General features: G+C 44.9%; 1 long non-coding RNA gene across 1 annotated transcript; it reads left to right on the top strand.

Annotated features, from left to right (window-relative positions):
- Positions 1–5,391: 5,391 nt before the first annotated feature.
- LOC123625113 lies at positions 5,392–21,047 on the top strand. Its single transcript, XR_006730357.1, has 3 exons — positions 5,392–5,477; positions 7,776–7,884; positions 20,927–21,047. It is a non-coding gene; the product is annotated as an uncharacterized LOC123625113 (long non-coding RNA).
- The last annotated feature ends 503 nt before the right edge of the window (positions 21,048–21,550 follow it).

Raw genomic sequence — 21,550 nt, forward strand, 5'->3', positions numbered from 1 at the left:
ATAGTAGAAATGTATTGCTCACAGTTCTGGATCCTTGGAAGTCCAAGCTTGAGGTGCCAGCAGGTTCGCCGTCTGGTGGGAGCAGTGAGCAGTGAGCAGTGAGCAGTGAGAGTAACCTTTATTGTGGCCACCTTGGTTCTAGCTCTTTTTTTTTCCACCTCTTGTTTTATCAGAGACCTTGGTTTGGGTCTTATGACTTTTTATCGATTAGGGCCTGCTGGCTCCCTATCTCAGATGGATGAATGAACAACTGAATGGATGGATAAATGGATAGATGGATGAATGGATGGATGGGTAGATGGATGGATAAATAGATGGATGAATAGATATTGAAATTAAGGGATGGGACAAGGCTGATGCCTCATGGCACACTTCATCCACACACATTTTTTGTTACATAGTTGATCCACAGAGGGGTTTTAAATATTTAATAAGTAGCCAGTACATAAACAGGAGATTTGACATCTTAAAAATACAGATTTCTGCCCTCTGGGAGGGCACTTGCTATGTTGCCCAGGCTGGCCTTGACCCCTGGGCTCAAGGGATTCCCCCCACCTCAGCCTCCCGAGTAGCAAGGACTACAGACACGCATCACTGCACCTGGCCCTGGCTTTTCTTGAAAAAATCAGAAGACACAGTAACATCAGATTTGCATTCCACATATAAACAACCTTGAAGCTGAATAGCAATTGCCCCTTTTGAAGGGAGAATGATTTCTAGTTCACCACAGTCTCCACCACTCCCTACTACCCTGTACATCCTCATATCCTCAGTTATGTCACTGGCCTAGCCCCATAAGTTTTCGACTCCTGGGTTAAAGAAAATCCTCCGTCACTCCTGCTCCCCTCGGTTCACTGATGCTTCACCCAGCCAGTCTCAGACTGGTGTTTTCTCTTCTTACTCCCCCCACGCTGTCCCTCCACCCCTTGTCCTGCAGTTCTGGGCTGTGCACCCAGGTGACGCTAACCCATGCCTCAGCCCAAGATGCAAAGAAGCCTTTACAGGCCTCTGCAGCCCCCCATGCTCCAGTGTCCCATGGCGATGGTAAAAGGTCCAGGCAAGGGCTCCCCCATGGCAGGGAAGATGGGTGGCCGGGTACCTGTGCCGAGTGGGCAAGCAGGCAGACTTGGGGAAAGGAGCAGCCAGCCAGCCGGAAGTGAAAAGGGAATGATTTCTGAAAATGTCCCTTATGCACTTTTGTATTTCATTGACGTTTTAATTAAGACTGGAGCACTCTTTGGGGAGCTCTGCTCTGAAGTTGAAATCACTTTAATATGCTGCCCTAGCACAAAGCTAGAGATGAATAGAAGCCTGGGGTTCTCACACGTTTCATGGTACTTAGTGACTCTTTTTCACAATGCATTACGATGGTTTATGAGTTTCTATTGGCCAAGTGCCGCCATATCAAATTATAATTTGCTCAGTGGATTTTGCACTAAGAAGATTAAAGAGCACCCAGGCCTTCTCCCACGGGAAGCAGGTCCCAGGATCACCTTAAGCTCAAGGCGGGCCCCGGTAGTTAAAATTGTTGCTGTGGAGGGATGAGGTGAGCTCTGGTTGTGGGGCAGTTGAATGTCATGGCTATAGGGTCACAACTTCAACTTGAGCAGCATGTTCTGGAAGCTCTCCTAGCCAGTGATGAGTCCATGTGTAGTAGGAACTGCATCTCACAGGAGAACCTCCGTTCTCACATTACAAGTTTTTGCTTACAAAGCTATGCACTTTTATATCCCATTTTGGTATTCAATTTTTTTTGTCTTGATAGCTGAAATCTGAACAAAATCAGAGGTGCCTGGTGTGAAGTATTCCCACTATGCTTTTTGTTCAGAGCGTCAGTTTGATGTAACTCTTTGCTTGGTGTGTGCTTTTAGCCCTTGTTCTTTAACAAAATAGTTTTTTTCTGTATCATCTAAAATGTGTGCAAAATGGCTCCCACAAGCATTGTGAGTGATATTATCACTTTGAAACCATTATATAGCCTCCAAACAATGAAATAAACGAAGAATGCTAAAGTAACAGCTGCTACCAAGGTTTAGGAATTTCAAATAAGTGGGGAAAAGAAAGTTAATTTAACACATCTTTTAATAAATAAGTCTTTGGAATAAGTGAGTACTCATCTGGAAAAAATATAAAGTTGGATCTCTATCTCACAACTTATACCAAAATAAATTCCAGATGAATTAATATTTTGATACATACAATAAAACATAAAAGAATTGAAGAAAATATGGAGAAACTTTAAAATAATCCCAGAACAGATAAGAGTTTTCACAATGTGACGGAAACACCAGAAGCCGTAAAAGAAAACATTGATCAATTTTCCTGCAAGGAAATCTTTATAAGTCTGCATAAGAAAAAAGCAAACATTAAAAGTAAACTAAACATAGAAAAATATTTGCAGCTCATATCCTGCAGTAATGATTTTCCTGAATATACAAAGAGTTCTTATAAATCAATAAGAAAAAGTCAGACAGCTGAACATAAAAAGGTGCTGAGAATACGAACAGGTAAGTCAAGGAAAATGAAATATAATTGGCTCTTGAACAACATAGGTTTGAACTATGCAGGTCCATTTATATGGGGATATTTTTCAATAAAAGTTACACCAAGTGTGCCTGCCTCTCCTGCCTCCCCTTATCCCTCCTCCACCTCTTCCACCTCTGCCACCCCTGAGACAGCAAGTCCAACCCCTCCTCTTGCTCCTCCTCCTCAGCCTACTCAGTAGGAAGATGACAAGGATGACAACCTTTATGATGATCCATTTCCATTTAGTGAATAGTCAATATATTTTCTTTTCCCGATTATTTTCTTCATAACATTTTCTTTTCTCTGGCTTACATTATTGTAAGAATACAGTATATAATATATATAACCACAAAATATATATTAATCTACTGTTTAGGTGATCAGTAAGGCTTCTGGTCAGCAGTAAACTATTTGAAGTTAAGTTGTCAGGGAGTCAAAAGTTATATGTGGATTTTGGACTGTGTAGGGGGCCAGGGCCCCTAGCCCCCATGTTGTTCAAGGCTCAGTTGTACTATTTGGTGTTGATCAGATTGAGAAATATCACAAAGTTTGACAATACATTGTATTGATGAGGTTCTGGAGCAATAAGCAGCCTCCTTGGTACCTGCTTCCCCTTCTCTGGGTAGACGCAGGAGGAACAAGTTGTCTGTCGTCTCTAAGGGAGGAGCTGGGTGGCTGGGTGGTATGTGGGAGAGAGACCTTTCATAAGTTAAAATCTTTTTACCATATGCGTGTATTATCTACTAAAATAGAATATATACATATACACACAGACACAGATATAGATGTAGATACAGAGATATACGTACAGTACTGCTGGCTGGATTCTGGAACTTACTTTTCCATTAATGCTTGCCAACATAGGCTCCAGTCCAAGAACAAATATTTTTGGAATCAATTATACTTTAATTAGCAAGGACTGTTCTCCTTTCTCCTTTCTCATCTGCCCTCCAAACACCTCACACAACCTCAGGCCCGAGAGAACTAGCACATAGTAGGACCTCAGTAGGTGGTGTTGAGTGGACGACTACACCTGACTCAGCCTGAAGGGGGACCTGGAAGAAACACTTTCTTCACACGGTTTTTAAGGCTGGGACCTGAATACGCAGTCTTCCTGGTTTCAGAAAGAGGGAAGTTGGGTGGACTTGAATGACAGGCCAGGATCAAATGAGCCAGAGAATGACAGAAGGAAATGCTCAGTTCTAGCCACACAGCTTTGCGTGAGCTACTTAAACTCTGCCTGAGTCCGTTTCCTGGTAGGATGGAGATGCCATAACTACCTTCTAGGAGACGAGCAAATGTCATCGAATTGAATAGACCTCTTATTAGCAAAGGGAAGAAAAGCATCTTCATCACAATTGAGATCCATAAAAGTGAGAGGCAGGAAAAAGGGACAAATAAGGGTGACAAGTAGGAAGGAGAGTCAATGCAGTGGCCCTGGGGGGTGGTTTATAAAGGAAGAACAAGGAGTAGAAATATTGGAAGTGTGTAGGGAAAGGGGCTTATTTCATACATGGCTTAAAGATTTGTGGCCTAGGGAGCTTTTGATACTTTTCTGCAAAGTTAAATCAGGGCTTTGACAATGTAAGGCCATGAGTGTTTACTGCTTGGTGAGCTGCTAGATCCATGAGTTTAATGGTAGTGTTTACCTCTGAACTTCTAACACAGGAGGGTGTGTGGACGTGGATGTGCATTGCATGCCTACACACGTGCCTGTACTACGGCACTTCCGAACAAGGACTCAGCTTCTATCCCAGTTCTACCATTTTGTACCCAGAAAACCTTAGCTAAATGTTTCCTTTGGAGTGCTCAGTTTTCTCCTCTGTAAATGGAGATAATTCTCCCTCCTGATCTCACTCATACGGTTGTTTTTGTTTTTGTTTTGGGGGTATTTTTTGGTTTGTTTTTTAAAACTCAAATGAGGTGATGGATCAGAAAGTCATCTGCAAGTTGGAAAGAGCTATGCACACTCATAATTATTAGGGTTTTCGGGCCTTTTGCTGAGTTCAGGCTTTGGCTCCTGTTAAAAATGTCTATTTTTTTTGGTCCTTCCGCTCAGCTGTTCATACTCCCTCTGCTCTTAATCATTTGTAGCTCGGGGGAAATTAATAGGTTAGACCAAGACAAGTGTGGAGGAAAATAAATATTAATAATAGTACAAACAACAGCAACAACAATGACAGTGACATTCTTGAGTGTTAACTCTGTGCCTGTCCCCGTGGAGGCCTGTCTAGAGATGTGGGAGGGACAAGAGGAGAAGAAAAGGTGAGTGGTGGTTAGTTCAGAACAAGCTTGTTGGGGTGTGTGTGTGTGTGTGTGTGTGTGTGTGTGTGTGTATGTGTCTAGGTCTACTTCCAAGGGTGTGTGTGTGTCTATCTCCTCATCCTTCCCCCCGTCAGCATGGCCTAAGGGGTGAGGGGACACAGGAAATGGGGTGGGGGCCTCAGAGCAGGCTCACTGAGCAGCCTGGGTGGTGGGAGCCCATCCAACACCTATCCTGGAAGCCCAATGGCACAATGAGGGGACTTTTAAACTGTGAGAGATCTGGGGCACAGCCTTGGCTTTGCCAGTGACGTTGCTGTGTGACTTTGGCCAGGTCTCACCTCCTCGCTTACTTTTACCACCTGCTCTGCTGAAATGGGAGGGTTCGGCTGCATTGCCATGGTAACAGACAGCTGGGGTTTTGCCCTCCCCCCTAGCTTCACTCAGTCTCCCCTGCTCTCAAGCCCAGGTGGAAGGAGCCAAAAGGCACCTATCCTCAGTTCCAGGTGGGCTCATAACCTCCACCATTGTGATTGGCTTCAGGGTGGGCAAGTGACCCCATCAGAGCCACAGAGATACTCGACGGCTTTTGTTGAGACTGCTGGGCCAGAACAGATGATGTTTCCCAGGGGACCCAATCCCAGAAATATGTGGAGCTGGAGCTTCTGCAGCCTTTTTGCTACCATGAGGTAAGCATCAGTCTAAGTATGAAACCAAGACAGCCAAAAGTGACACAGAGAGACAGAGGGAAACTGAGTTCTGGGAACACTGTCAGAGCACCTGGATCCAGGTGATCCTGACCTGACACCTCTGTACTTTCTGTCACATGAGCTAGTAAACTTCACTGTTATTGCTATTATTTATTTAAGCCTATTTGACTTAGGTTTTTGTCACTTAGAGCTGAGTGTGGTGATCCTATGCAGTGATCATGTGACCTATGCAGTGATTGTCATGGGCTTTTTTAGTTCAGGAACCCCAAAGCTTTATGGCTCCTATGATCCTCCCCAGAATGAGTGAATCTATCTGCAGGAAACCTGGTCACATGGCCTCAGTCATGGCCATCCTGCTTCTGCCAGGGTGGTGGGGGCTTCCCTCGTGCCCCATAGGGAGGAGGGAGTATTGAGTGCTATGACTCACTACTCTTTGCTAGTATGATTATTTTGATGCAGAAATATTAACGAGCCTGACTGTGACATGCTTCCCCAGACCCCCTTGGGGGTGCCAGGTAATAAATGGAGTTGCATTGTGTAATATTTTTAAATCTGAAAATTTCTGAATACTGAACTACACCTGGCCCCAGTGGTTCAGATAAGGGTTTGCAGACTTGTAGTGACCTCTACTCAAAATCTAGAAGCTTTCGCATAAAATTCCACATTCCTGGTTTCCTTGATGAGGTGGAAGGCCTGGCATTGCCAGTAGGGCTATCGGGTTATGCCCCTGGGTGATAACTGCCTGACACTGAGCTGCCCGCCACCCCCTTGGATGGGCCTGCCCTCTGCCTGCCGCCCGGTTCCCACAGCCCCGTGTCTGTCGAGAGCAGATGAAATAAGACCCTGACAGTCCTCTTTGGACAGGGGTGCTGGGGACCGTGGCAGGCTGGGGAGTTTTGCAAAGTGCATCATTCTGGATACTTCTCTGTCCCTCAGGCACGTTGTTTGTTCTCCCCCAGTTGTGAATGCTGACAGTGGCTGCTATGCGATGTGCCGGACAGTCTCCGTGCGTCAGCTAGTGTCGTTCCTGCAACAGTCCTGGGTGACCTGTTCCTTCCCCTTTCCACAGGAGGGGTCCGGGGGACAACACAGCACACGTCTTCCCCAGGGCCACACCCTTAGGGAGAGCTGGGCCCGGACGAGACCCCCTGCGAGCCTGTCTTGTCCATCATCTCTGGGGCCATCTGCAGAGGTGACTGGACCCTGGAGCCCCCCACCAAGTCCAGGTTTGAGAGGGGGGAGGTGGAGAAGAGTGGGCGGAAGTAATAGAATGAATGTCATGACAGCCACCTTTAGATGAAATGGCGGAAGGAAAAGTCAAAGTGAGGAGTTTTCAGAGCCATTTGGTCCAACGCTCTTTTCTCCATGGGAAAAGTGGGGAAGGTGACAGGTTCAGGGGCACACAGTAGGGTCTGGAAAGAGGAAAGGTCATTATAGTGGTTGTGGGGACCAGGTTCTAGAACCTAATGTGTTGACCCTGGGCTGCGCTGTGTAACCCACCCTCCCCCTGCAAACTCCATCCCTCCTTGGCCAGAGGAAGGGGAACTTCTGGCCCTGTCCCCAGGGGGCCTTTGCTGTCTGTCCCCCTCGTCCAGAATAACATCCCCCTGGGTGATCCTCCAGTACATTTCCTTTCTTTGGACTTTGAGAAGGAAAACCCAGCGCTCCTGGTGTGCAGCCCCACTCATGCGCCCAGAGGAGCACTAAAATTCAGCCTGAGAGGCACTTAGTGCCACAGAAGCCTGGATAAAGAAATAGGATTTCAGGCACGAAGGAAAAATAAAAGAGGCGAGTCTTGAAGTGACCTGCGAAATAGCGCTGTCAGCCTCTGGCACACGATCCGCGGGAGATGCTCAACTTCTTCATAAAGTGGTGAGTTTTGTGTGAGCACAGATGTATTTTGTTTCCCTGTGAGGAACTGATGATTAAATTATCAGAAACCAAGCTAAAAACCAGGCTGCCTGAATATTCTCACACAAGTCCCCTGCGTCTGCCCGGCTCCTCCTGCTTATGAGGTGCCGGCTTTATCTCCAAAGCTTTAGTTTAAATGTCCAACACGTCTTATTAATGAAAATAATAAGCTGTTGTTTATTATATGCCATAATGGGGAATATGACTATTTAATATAAATCTGACATTTAAATTCCACTTAGTTCTGCGATGTGGACGATATCAAGGCATAACTCTTTACCCTGGAGTAAAAACTCCCTGGGTCTGCATTTTAAAGCATTGAAGTTTTCAAAGTAATCAGGTTGCTTTTTTTTTTTTTTTTTCCAGAGGAACCAAATTGTGAAGACATCTGTTCTGTTATTAATTTCACATACATCTTAAGCTCCTCAAGGCCAGAAATGAGGCTTCATTCACGTCGAATTAATGAAACATGATTGTAAGTCCCTTGCATGGAAGTGCTGTCACACTGTTCTGAGCTGCTTATAAGCACTGAGTAATCTCAGAAACTGCCAGGGGACAGCCACTTGAAATCTGCCCTCCCCTCCCCCTGCCACCCGAAAACAATATCTGAAAATATCACAACACTAACTATATCCTGAAAGATTAATAGCAGATGAAAATTTCTGGGAAATGAATCAGACTTTCTCAGTAAAGGATACAAGGATCGCAGGCAAAAGCAGATTGCACAATGGAAGAGCTCTTTTGGAAACAGCTTAATAACTGTGTCCCAGGCAGTCCTGTGATGTGCCCAAAAGGACGGCGGTGGGGGGGGGGTGTCCTGGAATTTCTTACAAAGATCTCTCTTGGGGAGGATGTTGGAGAATGTGTTGCAGGGGACATAGATCTGAAATCAGAACCTTGACTGGTCAAAGCATGATGTGTGTGTGTTTGTGTGCACGTGCATATCAATCTGTACGTGACTGTGTGTGTGTGTGTGTGTATGAGCCTGTGAACATGTGTGTGTTGAAGTGCATGAGTTTGTGCATGTGTGAATGGGCAACTGTGTGTGTTCGTGTGTATGAGAGTATGTGTGTGAGTTTGAGAGAGCATGTGTGTATGAATATGGGTGAGCATGTATGTGGGAATATGTATGATCTGTGTGTGTGAATGTGTGGGGGGGGCTGAGTGTGTACATAGACACACACAGAAGACGACCACTCCGGATAGACAGGGACCAATCAGCTGGGGATGGGTTAATAGAGTTAAGCGCAGCCCTCTGCCCAACTGAGCCGTTCTTGAAAAGAACTTGTTCCTGAGGTCTTGGGTGTGGGAGGAAGGCATGATTTTTATTTTTTTTTGGTCAAATAACTGAAAAATGCCAGCAGAAAGATTGTCTGGAGGGAGGGGTCAGAGAGGGAGCCTGAGATTTCTTAATCAAACTTTCAAGTGTTATTTTTGGTCTTCCGCTGAGCTGGGACCCAAAAAAGAATCTGCATATGATATTTCCATCTCAAATCTTCAGAGCCTCATTAGCTTTGATGGTTATTTATTTATTTATTTGCAAAAAGGAATTTAAATCAAACAGAGAGGCACAAAAGCAAAACCTTTGAATGTAGTGCAAAATTAATTAAAACAGGCAGCCGAAGGGTAGAGTGAAATACAATGGAATGCAGAAAAAAGACAATGAAACTAATTAGACTCTGATGGGAAAATTCTTCCTCACTTGGCGATCGTCCATTGGTAATGCATAAGTCACAAATATTGATATTAGAAGAAAAATGCCAGAATTTTAGCTCCTGTTTTTGCAGAAGTTTTCTTCTTTATTTCTTTAGATTCTGATCTTCCAAACTAAACCAATTAAATTGCTGGATGTTGCATTTTAGAGTCGTGTGTTGCTTAATGGTGGGTGTGTGTTCTGAGAAATGCATCATTAGGTGATGTTGTCTTTGTGCAAACATCACAGAGTGTACTTGTACAAACCTAGACGGTACAGCCCACTGCACATCTAGGCTGTAGGGTACAGCCTATTGCTCCTAAGCTACAAACCTATATGCATGTTACTGTACTGAATACTGCAGGCACTTGTAACACACTGGTAGGTAGTTGTGTACCTAAACTTGCCTAATATAGGAAAGGTATAGTAAAAATAAGATATAAAAGATAAAAAAATGGTACACCTGTATGGGGCACCTACCATGAATGGAACTTTCAGGACTAGAAGTTGCTCTGGGTGAGTCAGTGAGTGAGTGGTGAGTGAACGCGAAGGCCTTGGACATTATTGTACACTACTGTAGAATTTAAAAACACTATATGCATAAGCTACACCAAATTTATAAAAAATAAAGTAACTGCACTATAATGTAACAATGGCTGCAGGGCCGCTAGGCAATGGGAATTTTTCAGGTCCATTGTGATATTTTGGGACCACCATTGTACCTGCAGTCTGTCCTTGACCAAAACATTGTTATGCGGCACAGGATGATATTATGTTTTGGGGGAAACAGTCTAATTTATACCAGCAACTGGTCAGCTCTCACCAACTGTCGTCCAAATAATGTGTATGTAGACTGAATTCAATTGTCCGTAGATAAAGACACATCCAAATGCAAGGGATGTTGAACCCCAGCAGTTAGCATTAAGCCAAGTGGTGGAGCCGATTTGTATTTATGGATAGATATGATCCCAGCTACATTTTTGCCCCTGGACATTTTGAGGCTTTGTTGTATGATCCATGCTTTGTAGATCTGTGAAAAACATTTCCATCCATCCGGTTGAAAATGCTTCTACCAGCAAAGTAAGAAAGACTTTTAGCTTTGCCTAGCAGAAGGCAGGATCAGGATTCTGGCTTCCTTGTCAGAAGTTCTTTTGAGTGAAATGATCAGTTAGTATTTATGCTTTTTGTCCTTCTGTATTATGCAACAGCACAAATGCACAACCGCCCCGGTGGGACAATCTAATGCATAGCCAGCCTGTCATGCAGTTTTATAGCTGGCCACATGTGTCTCTGGAAAGCGCCAGGTCTCCTTTCAGCTTCTTTCAGAATCTCCTTTCTAACCATCCCGCAGCCCAGCGCTTGAGGTTCTCAGGATGACCCTGGGCCATTTCCAGCTGAAAGCGATCGGGCTTTCAGAAGTACCTTGATAAGTCTTGGTTCAATTTTTAAAGATGGCTAAAATGCTAATGGTGGAATTTCAGGCTTTGTGGCTGTTGGATGAAAGGGATGTTTTTGAGCAAAAGATCTTTCCAACAATCCCTCAAACCTCCAATGCATAAAGGTGGCCTTGTTTAGATAAGTCTGCAAATTATGCCAGATCTAAGTTTTCCTCCGTGTAAAGAGGAAAAAATTGAATGAGACCAAGTATGATATTTAAGATTTCTTAAAGTCTGTATAATCAGTGATTCTAATCCACTGAGAGAGAGAGAGAGAGAGAAAGAAAGAGAGAGAGAGAGAACACTTTGCCATGTATAAAGAAAACCAAGGCTCTTCCTTATAAATAGCATATAGATTCATTCATTCATTCAGAGAGAGTGTGTGTTTATGTGTGTGTGTCTGTATGTGATCTGTGGGCCAGGCCACAGTTCACTATAGTTCTTCTGTATCATTTCACTTAACCCTAACAACAACCGTTTGAGGTGGGTATTCATAATAGGAGTGATAGTCAATTTATTTAACTATCAATAAACCACAGATACTTGCCAATCAGAAGGGACATGGGGCAAAGTCCTGGATGGGCAAGGGTCCTGGATGAGGAGAGGTAGAGGGTTGGGGCCGTAGGGGAGGAGCCAGCTTGGCTGGTATGATGATGGGGGTGGAGGGGTTGGGGAAGTTATTTACCAACCGGCTTGGAAAATGCTTTAATTTTTAGATAATGGCTACAGGTAGTACTATCGGATAGGGCTGAACATCAGCCCTGATTTTCAAATTCCCCATTCCGCAGAGGACAAACCTGAGGTTCTGGGAGGCCGAGTAACCTTTTCAAGGTCAACCCACCAAAAAGTGACAGGCCTGAATTGAAAGTCTTTAAGACTCCAAAGTCCATGTTCTTAACTGTTATACTCACTGTAGAGATGCCTAAGACTGGCCCAGCATTTCTTTACAAAGAACCAGAAGAAAAGTCCCAGAATCCGATTTGAGTGGGGATACAGTTGCCAGATTTAGCAAATAAAAATACAGAACACTCAGTTAAATCTGAATTTCAGATAAACAACTGATAATACATTTGCATATCGTTAGCATATTGCACGAGATATACTTACACTAAAAAATTATTCATTGTTTATCAGAGATTCACATTTAACTGGACATACCATATTTTATCTGGCACCCCTAAGGAAAGAGTGGGGATGATCACAGGGATGCCAAGACATTTCAATCTACAGAAACATTTTCTTTTCTAGGAACCCCTTTTTCCAAAGCTGATGATCTCAGCTAATCTACTTCGAACCTCACCCTCAGTACCGTCTTGATTCTAAAGTCATAGAATGCCAGGGCAGAGGTCATCTAAGCCGACACCCTGCCTCACTCTCTTTCTGCTTCTTCCTGTCCTCTCTTTACACAGAAGGCAGAACTCATGGCACCGTGGCTTGGCTTTGAAGCTGGACAGCAGAGTCCACGAGGCGTGTCCTCATCTCCAAAGCACATGGAAACCATTCCCTTCCTGCAGGCCTTCATGGTTAGCCTGCTGCGAGTCTCGTGGTTTTTCAGCTGCAGTTATAATTTCTATCTCACTCCTACCCAGCTCAGATGGTATTTATTAGAACACATTGCTTTTGAAAAGAAAACTGCATCTTAATTAAAGGTTGGCGATCCAAAGCCTGTTTGCAGATGAGAAAAATTAAGCAACTACTATGAACAGGGTAGAATGTCTCCTCTGTTGGTTAGAACAACGCTGTCTATACACATTGAGGGCTGTGTTTCCGGCCATCCCTGCATCTGCATCTGACTGCTTTGTTGCACAACAAATACAAATAAGTCATGAGCCCGAATGCAATAGATTTTGAACACAAATTGGGCTTGCCTTTTATTTTACTCACCCCCTTTCTCAGGCTACTGCTCAAACGTGATACCTGGGGTGGGGAGTTAATGAGGGTGATTTGGTCCCCAAACCAGCCAACTGTCCATGTCAATGGGTCAGCTTCTGGGGCCAGGTGGAAGCTGGGAAAATCTGGCCTTTGTCTCACCTCGGCAGCAAGAATGAAATAAATTGGTAGAGAATAAAAACACCCCTTCTCTGGGGTGGGGATTCTTAACCTGGGTTCCACAGAGCAGAGGCCTCCAAAGGATTCCATGGAAAGAATTCAGGAAGTCTGTGAGCTTGGATGGGAAAAATTTTATATTTTTTATTTTTGCTAACTTTTAATTGAAAGTTAGCATTTCCTTTGATTCTGAATATAGGCAACATATCACAACAGTATCAACACTACATGTGACAGTCGTGATTTTGTCATCAATCGAAATAACAGATATTTTCATATCCCATTAAAGTTGTTATAAGATATCTCGAAATTGACTCAATACTCTTTGGAAGTTGTAACTAGTAGACTCACCTCTTTATCTTGTTATTTAATGGTTAATAAAAGCACATATGTTACTATATCAATTTAAAAATTATTTAGATAGTTGTTATTTGATACAATTTTTCTTTGTAATCCTGTTTTTTACTTTATGCATGTAATAAAATTATTCTGTAATGAACCTTGAAGACTTTATGCCAAATAAAATCAACCAGACTCAAAAGGGTAAATACTGTACGATTCCACTCATGTGGGGTACGTAGAGTCGTCAAATTCACAGACTGAAGGTAGAATGGTGGTTGCCATGGGATGGGGGAAGAGGAAATAGTGGGTTATTGTTTAGTGGGTAGAATTTCAGTTTAGGAAGATGAAAAAAGTTCTGGAGATGGATGGTGGTGATGGTTGTACAACAATGAGAATGTACTTGATGCTGTTGAACTAAACACTTAAAAAATGGTTACAATGATAAATTTTACAACATGTGTATTTTAATCATAATTTTTAAAAATCTACATGAACAATACAGATATTTTAATATCACATTAAAAAATAACGTACATTATTCTATAAAGGGGTCATAGGCCTCAATGGAGCGGTCTATGGTATAAACCAGGGCAAGGCCTCTGATTTTAGCTTGATACACCTTTCCAGGTCTGGAGGAGTCTGTTTCTCTCTTTCGAGTTCTGCCTGGAGGAATCTTTCTCTCTCAGGGATCAGCTCAAATGCCACTGTCCTTGTGACCCCTGTTCTGTCCCCAGGGTTAATCTGGGGATATATTCTTCATATCCCTCTAGTATCTCAGTTGGAACCTACTGCCTGCCAAAAGCCTAAGGCTTTGCTCTCTGTTGAATTCAAGGCTTACTTGGCAAGTGTCAGAGAAGTGTTTAAGCAATATTAGTATCAAACTACTAATGCAATAGGGAAACTTGCTACATGAGTTGATATTACTTAATACCTCGTCTATGGACATTGATGGGGTCACTTTCCCACATTTTGCAAGACATTACATAATTTTATTAAACCCATGAGGTTCGTTCTATCAGAAACAGCATTTTGCAGATTAGTGGCTGAGACTCAGAATGGTCAAGGGAACTCGTCTGACCCTAGAGATGTTTTGCTTCCAGCATCTTCCTGGAGTGATTGTTCTTTAGCAGAAGCGCAGGGATGCCTTCAGTGAAGGTCACTTCCTGTTGGAGAATCTGACTTTGAACCTGACAGAGAAAAATGAGGGATGAAACCAACAAAGATTGCCAGATCCTCAGAGTTGGAAGGACCCAAACCATCTAGTTTGTTCCGTCTGATTTAGATGAGGAAACCGTGCCCTGTGCGCAGACAGGGCACACAGCAGAGCTGAGGCCAAAGCCTCCTTTCCCCAGTGCCCTGCCACCAGCTTGAGCCTGGTCCACGCTTCTGCTTTGCCCATGTGGCATAAACTTTGGTTTCTTCTTCAGTCCGATGATAGTGAGTCCTGGCGATAGAGGGAATGAGGGGGAGGGTCTGGATTTGGAATGTGTCCCACTTCTTGGAACCCACGGCACCTCTTGAGCTGACACGAGAACCGTCATCATAATCACCATGCTGACCTCTCGATGTAGATTGTCTCAGTGTTTCTGAGACTTTCATCACTTGTGACTCCCTTTACAATTTCGGACATGTTTGACTGTTATTGATACTATTATGTATTTAATGCTTTTTTTCCTTTAAATGAACCTGTTTATAAAACTGAAATCCATTTACTTACAAAGCAAAATTTTATATCACAACTGTAAATAGAAAAAGAGTAACCATAAAAATTATTTCAATAAAGACAAAATATGTATTAAATTCTACCTAGATATTGCCGCCTGCGGTACGGCTCTGATCCTGAAGCCTCACTTTGTTAAAATGTAAAGAACAAAATAACAAAAAAGTAATTGGCAAATGTTAAGTGTTAAAGACATACTAGCATCAGATGGAGACTTTCTTGGTGCAATTAGGAGAATTCAGAGGGTGAAAAAGGACCCAATGCACCTACTGTGTGAGTCAGTGCTACTTAATGCCTTCTCCATGTATCCTTTAAAATCATGTTAGGTACCACTGGTGGTCTCCACCTCTGGAAACACTCTTGTTGTCTCAGCTCATCCTCAAAACAATCCTATGAGGTTAACACCACTACTGATTATACTGCCCCATTTGATGGGTTCAGAGAAGCTGCCCCCTTAGCCCAAGGCAGCATAACCAGCCAGGGACCCCTACTTTCTTTGACCCCAGAGCTGGGGCTCCTGTCCTCTAGGCTGCCTGAGAACCCAGTGGTGTTCTGTTCTGTGGCCACATCTGTCCAGCAAAAGAGCATTTTGCATCATCCTGTGAATCCCCGGGAGCCTCCAGGGCTAGATGTCCATCCAGGCACAATCCGCGGTACGGAGCCCCGTGGTGGCACGGACCACAGGCCTGCAGCCCCACGTCACACTGGACCAACTCCGGCTTTGGGGATAAAGATGATGTTGAGGCAGGAATGGAGGAGTGGACAGGAGAGGAGGCAGATGAAGGCAAGCGATGGCGAGGAAGAGGAGCCACGGGGTCCTCCTCCAGAAAATGGGGACAATAAACCTACTGCGTATAATGGTTCCTGCAATGCCACCCGCCTTAGTGTTGTGTCGTGCTCTCTTCCGCAGTTCTGCTGAAGACATGCAAGAGCTGACACACAAAGCAGAAGTGCAGGTTTTAGGCGCTTTCTTTCAGCGGAGGCCCCAGGAAAAGAGGGGGGCCCCGAGAAATGGAAGGAAGACGGGCAAGGACAGGACTCATCAAAGATAGATGCTTCTCCCTTGCATGTGCGCCAGAGGGTCCCGGGGCTGCACGTGGCCGAGGAGAAGGAGGAGGAGGAGGGGAGGCCTGGCCATGCCGCACATGAAAGGAGGCAGAGCGCGTCATTCCGTGACTGGGCGGCAGTCCCCCCGTGGGCCTCTTATCTCCTGTGGGCGGAAAGGCGCGGCTGATGGCAGGGCCAGATTACAGCCCAGACCGGGCCTGCTTCTCATCGCTGCCAAACCACTTCCTCGGGCTCCCTCCAGCGCGGCACATCTGGCAACCCGGTGGGCTTTGCTTAAGGACGGGAGGAAAATACAAATACAGATGCGCACGGGTGTGCACGATCCCTACATACGCCACAGGTGCTGATGGAAGTTCTGACTTGTTCTGTGGCCCTGAACAAGCTTGTCCCCTCCCTGGGCCTCAGTTTCCTCCACTGCAAAATTATGGAGGGGAGACAAGGCTAGCTGATGTCTAAGAACTTTCCTTGTTCTTAAAATTAAAAATAAACAAACAAATAAGTAAACATGGGCATTGCTTTCGCCCCCAGGGGTGATACCCAGCAAATTGCATGGGGAAATATTTGTGAATATTCTCCCACGCTGAAGCAGGTTTCTGCAGGGTCAAACACCTGCATATTAAGAACAATCCAACTAAATGGAAGAATAGCAATTATCAGCCAAAGAGATGGAGTCTTAAAGAACTAAGGGCCATATTTGTTTTCTCCAAACTAATGGGCTTAATCTGAACCTATACATCAGAGTTCAAACACTGGTGGCCTTGTTTCTTTTGTACTGTAGTGTGTTTTTAAAAATTGAGCAAACATTCTAATAACAGAACATTTCCCGTGAAAGTTCTGACATCTGAAAAATCGGGATGGGATGGCGATCGGCTGGATCTGAGCTGAAGGCACCTGTTTGTCGTGGGCACAGTCTGCTCATCCTAGTCCCTACCAGGGACATTATACTCTCTCATCACCTGCCCGGCCCAGGTGTTTGCGTTTGAGACTTCAGGTTATACTGAAAATGTCTGGATATTCAAGGCAGAAAGGGAGATGCCTCTGTTGGAAATGGCCTCCCAGGTGAGCAATACAGAAACACCTGTGAGCCCGCTTTGCCCTGGAGCATGTCACCTACCTGCCCTTGTTGGCCGTGAACCAGGCCCGATGTGGCTGCCTGAGCCCTTGGGAGAACTGCCTGTCCTACCTCTCAGAAGCAGGCGTCAGCCAGCAAGGGTCAGGCCCATGTGCTTCCCAGAAACGTCCCAACTTCCCTTTTGATTGTGGTTTCCTGCTGAATCTCCATAGCACCTACTGCCAACTGGTGGCTTTTCATTTTCTTCTGCCCTGGGCCTTTTTCCAACGTGTGAAATTGCTTTCTTTTTCTTTCTGCGGATGGGTCTCCATGCTTGGTGAAGGGGTTCTGCAGAGTTGGGGCAGAGGCTGTTGCACAAGCCGCGTTTCTCAAAGGCTTTTCCCTCTCTGACGTCCAGGACCCCGCCTACCCGGCTCGTCTCGTTCTCTGCTCGTATCTCCAGCTTGCTGTTCCCATAGCAGGGGCAGGATGGGGACAGCAGGGGCAATGGCCAGAGAAGGCTCCCAGCTGAGGGAATGTTTGGTATGGCTGTGGTTCTATGGCTAAAAGTGGCAGGAAAGTCATGCAAGGAAGAGAGGGGAGCCTGTGGCAGGCCACAGAGGTACGAAGGTGCCAGGCAAGTTCTGGGAGCATGTGGTAGGCAGGACTGTAGAGTACCTACCTGTGGCTTTGGGTTTTAGGGGGGTTGACTAAAGGATGGTGATAGTGAGGAAGGAAGGGTAGGCTGGACCCAGAGTGCAAAGGGTTGTGAATGCCATGCCACCCTTTGGGCTTCGTTCTAAGGTCAGTGGGAGCCATTGAAGGTTTAAGCCAGAGAGCAACGTGGTCAGATCTGGGTTTTGGAAAGAGCAATGGATTCACTGGAAGAGAGACAAGAGACAGGGGGAGCAGCGAGAAGACAACGGCAAGAGTCCACATAGGAGACAAAAGGCTGAAATGGCATCCCAGGGCAAGGAGAGGCTGGTTCAAGGGACACTTCTCTGATTGCATGTGTAGGCTGAGGAAGAGAGTGGAGTGAGAGACAGCGCCAAAATGTCTCACCTGGGAGATGGCTTCCTGGGTGACGGTGACTCCAGTGAAACAGAGGAGGGGGAACAGCTTCAGGGAAAGACATGCATTTGGTTTTACAATTAGATGAGTACAGGTTGAGTAGCCCTTACCTGAAATGCTTGGGAGCAAAAGTGTTTCAAATTTCAGATTTTTTTTTTTTTTTTTGCTTTTGGAATATTTGCATTATCCTTACCAGATAAGCATTCTAAATCTGAAGATCTGAAATCCGAAATGCTCCAATGAGCACCATATCAGCACTCAAAGTTTTGGATTTCAGATGTTCAGATTTGGGATGCTCGAACTGTAATTAATATACAAAGCAGAGATGCATTTTGAGGTTCATAGTATCACTTTGCACACTCTACAATTTATGGGTGTATATACTTGTTTCTCGAACTCATAAAAAATTCAAGTTGTATTGGTGTACAGAGAGCACTTTGGTATTAAGGAAAAGTCATTTTCCTTCTGCCCTTGCTGCCTGGGAAAATCACATCCAACCTTCAAGGCCTGCCTGAAAAGTCATTTTCCCAGGCAGAATTACCAACTTTCACCCTGTGCTCTCTGTTATTATTTTACACCTGCCTTTATCCCGGGCACCTAGAGTTCACTGTCCTGTGTGTCTCTCACTGATGATAAGCATATTGATTTAATCTTTAAATCCCCCATCTGGCACAGTGTTTAATATATAGAAGTTGTCACTAAAAGTTGAAGAACGAATAAATAATATTTTTCATATCTTTCTTACAGCTTTACATTCAAGGGACAGAGAAACCCAAGCTCTAGTCTCAGATCACACAATGACCTTAGACCAGCTCCCTAGGGACTTTCCTAGCTTGGCCTTTTCCAGGAGACTTAACATTCAGGTTTTACAAAACGTGTATTTGCCCTGTGCACTTATTTATAAATTAGAGTCCACATGGAAATTAGGAGATTTTACAACTAAATCTGAATTTCTTGTTTCTATTGATTAGGAAATCTGGAGACGTCAGACAGGTACCTCTTCCTATATCGCCACACTCTCCACCATGCCCCAAGACTTCCCCAACACTGGGGTAGGGGGTTAGTTGCTATGTGATATCACACTTGCACTGTTGTTTTTTTCTTACATAGAGGAACATTGTTATGTGGTTGTGGCTTTAACAAACATGGAAGCAAATTGAAGCTGGAGTGGGCCTCATAATTAGAGAAGAATGAGGGGACACATATTTTTGGTGGAAGTAATGACTATTCGTATGTGCTATCTTTAAGATGCAAAAGATCTGCTGCTTCACCCGTTTTCACACTCACCCCCTTGCCCATGGCTGGCTCCTGTGCCCAGGTTCCCAGGTATCAGGACTCATCCTACAGCAAAGCAGTAGGGCACTGTGGTTAGGAGCGTGACCTTTCTGGGTTTCCTTAGGCAAGTTCCCTATAATCTCTCTCTGCCTCGGTTTCCTCACCTGCAAGATGGGATGATGACGATAATACCTATTCTGTAGGTGGTCGTGAAGAGTGAATGAAGCAAGGAGAGTAAAGAGCTAATGACAGCACCTGACATCTAGCAAGTATGCAGAGGACAGGAGCTATTTTCGTCATTATGGTGACATATTGACTTATTCACTCTCTAGTTAATTCATTTGACAAACAGTTATTGAATTAGTGGCTAAGAAGACTGATGCCTTTGGGAAATGCCAAACCATAAATGTTAAACATTTCTCAGTCCATGTCAGTGGTTCTCACTCCTGGATGTGCCCTGGAATCATCTGTGCTGCTCTCCCAAAATGCTACTGGGGGGACTCACCCAAGACCAATTACACTAGAACCTCTGGAGGCAGATTCCAGGGCTTCCATACTGATGACAACCATGCCAGGTCAGGTTCGGTGTGGGGCCCTCTTCTCGAGCCAGGGTGAGGTTAGACGCAACCCTGAGAGCGGGTACCCCCTAGATCATGCACCCTGGGTGCCCTGTGGCCTCCCCTGGTCCCTGTCCTGCCACAAACTAATAAAACAGGAACTCCACAAGGGCAGGGATTATTTTTCTCTATTTTTTTTTTCACTGCTGTCCCAGTACTTGGAACAGCAGTGAGCACATAGTATATTCTCAATAAATATTTATTGAAAGAATGTATATAAGTCAATACAGGTACAGGCCCCATCTTCCTAAGGCTCAGGCTCTATCTGCCTTTTTGCTGGGGACGGCCGGGTCTGTTTTGCACAAACCAGTGTGGGGACGTCCGTGACTGCAGATGCTCAATGTTTCTAGAAGGGACTCAGAGGGCCACTGGGACAATTTTTCTCAAGCCTAAGGCATTCGTGTGTCACCATCACTGTCGGGTCTGCATCCCACTTGAACTACTCACTTAATAGTTTCTTTACATCGATTCGTGTTTATTTATAGACATTTGTCTGACAAAGAAACCTTAAAAACAATCAGTTCTTCAAAGGAAAAACTACGTGCACTTGCCAGAAATAGAAAGTATGTGCAAAGGAAAGAAATCAGGTTGTGAAATTGAGTCAGATGCTGCTGCCTGCTGAGGGCTGTGAGCCTGAGACTTCCCCTGTTGTCATTATGAGGAGAGGCTGGACACACTGGAGCGGGGATAAAGGCAGATTAGCACTGCACGGAGGCTTCCTCTTGGAATCAGGGGCTAGAAGAGTTCGAAAGTGATACCTTTCTCCCTCTGAGTTAGGGCTGTTAAATGCCACGTTCGTGTATATCACCCAAACCCATCCATACGGTACCCGACTGTCAGTGGTACCCGTCCCACTGGGGACATCCTCAGCTAGACCAGCTTCTCATTTTACAAGACTTAGGCCCAAAGAGGTCCAAGATCATATTCGTTAATTCATTCATAGATTCATTTGACATCTATCAAATGCCTCCCATACGCCTGGTACCATGAGCCGAGCCGGGCTGGCCAAGTCCCAGCCACCATGGAGCTGCCATCCCAGGGGCAGAGGAGGGGCTGCCTGGGCCCCTGACTCCTAGTGCAGTGCTCTTTCTCTGCCCGTTCCTAGCTGGCAGAAGGTAGTAATTGGTAATTCCCATCTTGCCTGCATGAGTGACTTGGGCACTTAGTGTTACATTAACATCTTTTCATTTTAATAAAGCAGCTACGTTTTCACCCCATCCTGGGCTCCACGGCCCTGCAGCACATACTTCGAGAACGCTGCTAATTTCAGCGTCTGGCTTCCAGACCCAGACGTCAGAACAAGTCCCTTTCATCTCAGGCTTGTAACACAGAAAACCTTCGATATTGGGAACAGATAGCCTCGAAGGTGGGTTCGTATCTCTCAGCACGGTGGCTGTAACTTAACTCTCCTGTACCCGATCAAGGTTTCCCCTCTGCCTCGTAGGTATTTTAATACAAATGTTCCTTTCATTTGACTGATTGAGGGTCTCTAACCTGCAATAAATGAAACATCTGATCCCCTTGAATCCAAATCACTTTTTCTTTGATTTTCTTTTACTTCTATTTCTTCGTCCTTTGTTCTACAGCTCGAGTCAAATTTCCCTTTAGAAATTGAAAGAATGTGTGTGGGTTTTTCCTGCCTTTAAAAAAAAAAAAAACAACCAAGCTCTAGTGCAACCACTGGTTCGTGGCCTGGAATATTAAGATCGAATTCAATGGCAGACTGTCTGCGGCAACGTGCTTCTCATGCCACCGCCACTCCCCCGCCCCCACCACCACTTGTGGCCAATGGCTGCTCCAATTAGCCTCTGTGCGCTGGTCA

The sequence above is a fragment of the Lemur catta genome, chromosome 20 (assembly GCF_020740605.2).
Source record: "Lemur catta isolate mLemCat1 chromosome 20, mLemCat1.pri, whole genome shotgun sequence".
Taxonomy (NCBI): Eukaryota; Metazoa; Chordata; class Mammalia; order Primates; family Lemuridae; genus Lemur; species Lemur catta.